The sequence below is a fragment of the Micropterus dolomieu genome, linkage group LG04 (genome assembly GCF_021292245.1).
Source record: "Micropterus dolomieu isolate WLL.071019.BEF.003 ecotype Adirondacks linkage group LG04, ASM2129224v1, whole genome shotgun sequence".
Taxonomy (NCBI): Eukaryota; Metazoa; Chordata; class Actinopteri; order Centrarchiformes; family Centrarchidae; genus Micropterus; species Micropterus dolomieu.
The window spans coordinates 33,415,650-33,420,972 of NC_060153.1; the positions used below are offsets into that span (position 1 = coordinate 33,415,650).

At 42.6% G+C, this 5,323-nt stretch overlaps 1 protein-coding gene across 3 annotated transcripts in view; it reads right to left on the reverse strand.

Annotated features, from left to right (window-relative positions):
- srd5a2a (steroid-5-alpha-reductase, alpha polypeptide 2a) overlaps window positions 1-2,811 on the reverse strand; it is a 26,510-nt gene extending 23,699 nt beyond the window's left edge. The window contains exon 1 of one of the 3 annotated variants that reach the window (XM_046047283.1): window positions 2,699-2,811. The gene's annotated coding sequence lies outside the window, so the exon portion shown is untranslated. Of the gene's footprint in view, window positions 1-2,409; window positions 2,458-2,698 lie in introns of those variants that run through there. The other 2 variants (XM_046047284.1, XM_046047286.1) reach the window with 2 other exon arrangements.
- Window positions 2,812-5,323: the final 2,512 nt, after the last annotated feature.

Sequence of the window (5,323 nt, forward strand, 5' to 3'; positions counted from 1 at the left end):
TTTTAATGATACGGCCACCATCGAGATCTACACTGTGAAAATGAGACACACCTCTTCATTTTAGATTTGAGTGCATATTTGAATTTATATTAATATTTACTAAGATTTTGTGCAAAAAAAATGTATTTTTTCTCAATATCTTCCACATCTTGTTAGGGACCCCGAACCAATGCCGAATTGTAGTCATACAATCAGGAAATTAGACACAGCTCTACATATTAGATATGAGTGCATATTCTAATATATATTAATATTTATTAATATTTTATGGAAAAATGTGGGATTTTTCAATATCTTCCACGTAATGTGACCTAGGGACACCAAACCAATGCCTGGTCGTAGCACTACAATGAGGAAATGAGACACATCATTAGATTTGTGTGGATGTTTTATTTTATATTAATATTTATAAAGATTTTATGCAAAAGGATTTGTGACCCAGGGACTCCAATCTTACGCAGAATTGTAGTACTACATTATGAGACACACCTCTTGAATTTACATTGGAGTGCAAATTTTATTTTATATAAATGTTTATTAATAATTTTGTGGAAAAGGCTTTCTTTTTTTTATAGCTTCTGTGTGATTTCCCAGAAGACAGCAGGGCGAACAGGCTGTGGCTTCGTTGATACTGTCCTGGGCTCCTTGCAGACACCTCACCTCACCGACATCACTGATGCTCGGTAGATGGTTACCAATATTCTTCTGGGCGGTTTTAATCACCTGCTGCAGAGGCCTCCAGTCCTGGACCATGCACATGCCAGATGGTAAGGTTTCCATCAGGATGCTTTCTATTGCTAGAAGTTGAAGAATTTGGCATTCTTAAGCTTGTTTAGAAAGACTATTATTACTAATATAATGTAGCCTACCTTTTATGACTGCCCTCTCCCTGTCCCTCATATGTATTTGCAATGATGAGATGAATACAATACATGTTTGTGAGCTGATATTATGTTTTCACCTACATATCTGTTTAAAGTTTTTTAACAATTTCTTATTCAGGGAAAACTTAAGGATAATAATAATAATAATAATAATAATAAATTGAATTTGTATAGCGCTTTTCACGGACTCAAAGTCGCTTTACAGAGCAGATAAAGAAACCTGGAAAAAAAAAAAAAATAAAATAAACAGCTAGGGATAGGCAGAGGAGAAGAGATGGGTCTTAAGGCGGGACTGGAAAATGGTGAGGGACTCAGAGGTGTGGATCTCATGGGGAGGGAGTTCCAGAGCCTGGTAGCTGCCCTGGAAAAGGCTCTTTCCCCAAGACTGCTGAGCTTGGACTTGGGGACGTAGAGGAGACCGGCTGAGGTGGATCTGAGGGACCGCGAAGGTTGGTAGGGGGAGAGGAGGACAGTGAGGTATGAAGGGGCCAGGTGGTGAATGGCTTTGTAGGTGAGGACCAGGATTTTGTATGTGATCCGGCGAGAAATGGGAAGCCAGTGTAGTTGTTTTAGGACAGGAGTGATGTGGTGCCAGGATTTGGAGCAGGTGATGAGTCGTGCGGCTGAGTTCTGGACCAGTTGGAGTCTTTTTATGTAGGTTGAGCTGATACCAAGGAGTAGTGAGTTGCAATAGTCCAGCCGTGAAGAGATGAAGGTGTGAATGAGTCTTTCAGCAGCAGGATGAGAAAGCCAAACAGACTGGATGGATGTCAAGTTGAAAGGGGGAGTCATGTGCCACCCAGTTAAAAGACAGAAGCAGCTGTGGTGTGATTGTTGTTAAGGTAAACTGAGGGGATTTTATTTTGATCATTTCATTTTGTCTTAAAAACAATTTCACATGGAAGCTATTGAAAAAAAGAAAGCCTTTCCCCCCAAATTAAACTAGTAAAAAAGCCCCCTTTTGCATTAAATCTTAGTAAATATTAATATAAATTCAAATATGCACTCAAATCTAAAATGAAGAGGTGTGTCTCATTTTCACAGTGTAGATCTCCAGTTCGGCGTTGGTTTGGTGTCCTTGGATCACATGACATGGAAGCTATTGACATAAATGATGATTTTCCCATAACACTGTTTTGACAATAGTAATTTGTTGACGGTCCCTAAACTGACCCCGGTGGTTAAAAGCGAGCCATCGGAGGTGAGCCAAGCGCACTTATACTGCCAACACTGGGTGAACTGAGTAAGAAGCCGTGACCGGATCCTGGGTGAAGGTCTGTCGAGTATCCAACTTAAAACTAACTTCACTGCCGTTTCAGACACTTTGCTCTCCACACTGATCAAACGCGGTTTTCACCGCAGATTTCTGCTCAATCTCAAGGAATGCGACTTCTACTAAGTGTAATAAATTATTAACGACTCTAAAAGTATTTTCAATATTATTACGTTTAAAAGCAGGCAGTTCTCGGCAGGCCTGCAAAACTTGGAGCTTCTTCCTCAACTGGTTTAACCTCCTCAGACCAACCTGAACCTGACGGAGCTCCAGGATGATCATAATCCAGGTAGAAACCTGGAGGCTTTGTTTTGCAGACTGTGGGACCAATAATCAGCTGCCTTAGTGAGCGCAGACCCGCATCCTCCTCACGTTGGTTCGGTTTGGTTGAACTCGGACTGAGCCTTGCGCTTAAGGTTCAGAAGTACTAACGCACATCTGAAAATAATGTGCTGCTGTTCACACACAGAACCGAGCCTGCACACGTCGACTGGTTCCGATCAGGAGTTTATATAAGAGAAAGGACAGTAAGTAGGCCTACCTGGGGTTCAAACAGCAGCCGGAGACGCGAAGAGCTGGAGAGAAGTGAGAGGAGAGGAGGAAGGAGGGGAGGAGAGAGAGGAGGAAAGAGGAAGGAGGGGAGGAGGAGTTAGAGGAGGCGGGCGGGGGGGGGGGGGGCTAAATAATAGATAGCCTATTAGTAAACTACTCGTGACTAATGAACAGCTGACCTGCAGAGCCTCGCAGATGTAAATGTGTGTAATCAGCCGACACAGTGGAAGAGTTTGGGAGAGACGGTGTAACGAAGTCTGCCTGCCGAGAATCGCACGCGCCTCGCGGTGCACACGCTCATTAATGCTGACAAAAGAGGTGGATGCAAATCTCGGCAGGTAGCCTCCAACATCTGACGCGTCCACCTCTTTGGGTCCTTCTCAGACACTTTGCTGTGCTCATGGATCAAACGGCGTTATCACCACATATATTTACTGAATGTCAAAGAATGGTGCTTCTACTGAGTGTATTAAACTATTAAAGTTTTTATAAACTATTAAAGAGGTTTATAAAATATATACTTCGAATCATTTATCACCATTGATGAATATTACAGCGTTTAAAAGCAGCAGGCAGAACTCGGCGGAACACCGATTGAACACAGCGACGTTCAGAACAAGCTGCTTTCAATCAAGTAAATTCACTCAAGCTGTCATTTCTTTTTGAAGGTCACGATCACATGACAGATCAGTCAGTACTTCAACACATCCTGAAGCTTTAAATGTCAAAGTTTTACAGTTTGGAAGCCATTCTTCCCTATGTAGATCCCGCAGGGGGGGCAGAGGAGGCCTACACCAGGCTGCAGGCTGGACCACCATGCTGACAGCCAGATAACAGGGTCTTCACAGTAGACTGGGACAACGGGCTGCAGAGATCTGAACCTTTCCTTCCACATTTGACAGCACTGACAACAACAAATGATTTCTGTCTGTAACTTTATCTTTTCTGAAAAGGGTTTCGGCTCTAACACAAAATCTGATACTGTATCTGATATCAATAGTTAGTAAAACTTAACTAATAAATAGGCAGACCTATTAGTAGCTGTGAGGGACAAGCCGGCTAAGTTTTATAAGGAATTCAAACAGCTTGCCGTAGTTTTGCGTTTCATTGTTGTAACATCACATCTGGTTGACAGCTGGAAACCATGGAAACCAGTGACGTCATCCCCGCAGTCGAACCAAGGCAAATGAAAAGCGACAGGTAAATAAACTAATTAGAGGTTTCTTGCAGAGAGACATTGTGACTGTGCCTTACGTGATTTCTCATTGGAATAGTGGAACAGAGTGGGATGAAGTGCGTCTTTAGCCTTCAAACATTTGCTTAATAAAGTGAGAGAAGTTTCGTTTAAATTGATTCCCCGGTTCTACCCGGTAAAGTCTTTCAAAGATATAAACTGAATATTGAAACTGTTCATTCTGTGAAGCTGCAGAGGAAAATGTGTCCCATTTATTTTGAACTGTTGTCACGCTGAGAAATTCTGGTCAGACATGTTGGAGTTCATTCAGGCTCATTCTAAATATTTCGTTTAGTTTTAAGGATGTTTTCTTCAGTGTTTCTATATTTCATAACAAATCTGTTATTCTTCCTTGTCTTTATGACTGAACTAGATACATATGGACTCCATAAAATATTCAAATACAGGTCAAGCTCAAAGGACCGTATTTAACTATATTCAACATGCTGGAACTCCAGAATCAAGTTGGTTCCTTAACCTGGACTTTCTCGTCAGGAAGCCTTAATGAGTTTTAAATGATTTTTGTACCCCTGGACAATGAAATGTTGTTTGTCCTTTTGTGTTCTATGTATATGATGACGTTGTCAATAAAGTCAATAAAAAAAAATCAAATGTTCCATTTTCCAAATGTTATTAAAACTGTCAGAGGTCATGTGGTACCTGAACCAATCAGGATCAGCCTCTCAGATCACACGTGAACTGTCACTTTTATTGATCTGATCAGAGACCCCCCCCCCTCACAGACCCACAGACTCTGAGGCGCGTTCCCGGGAAGTCCGGCAGGGCTCAGGGCCGTCTCGCGGACATGTGGAGCCTCTTTAGACCCTTTTCGTAAGTCCGCATTTCTGCAGACTTTGCCTGAGGGAACTGCCCACAGTTCATACCGGTGTGACGTGAAACACGAGGGTTACCGCGTCATAAGAGAAGAAGAAGAAAACAGTAAACAAGCACGGACACCAACGCTGGTGTTATAACCTGTCAGAAGAAAGCAACCACATTTACACACTTCGTTTATTCAACTGGTTAGTTTAGGTTTTTCTTGATGAGGCTGTTTTGACCAACAATAGAGTTTTAATGATTATTGACAAATGTAGATTGACATTTAGCTCGAGAGCCTGCAGGACTTAAAAACACAAAATAAAAAGTGCGCAACGAGTTTCAGCGTCGTCAAGGTGACGTGATGAAGTGTCAAAGCGCGGTCCCGTCCCTGTTTCAGCGTCGTCAAGGTGACGTGATGAAGTGTCAAAGCGCGGTCCCGTCCCTGTTTCAGCGTCGTCAAGGTGACGTGATGAAGTGTCAAAGCGCGGTCCCGTCCCTGTTTCAGCGTCGTCAAGGTGACGTGATAAAGTGTCAAAGCGCGGTCCCGTCCCTGCTTCAGCG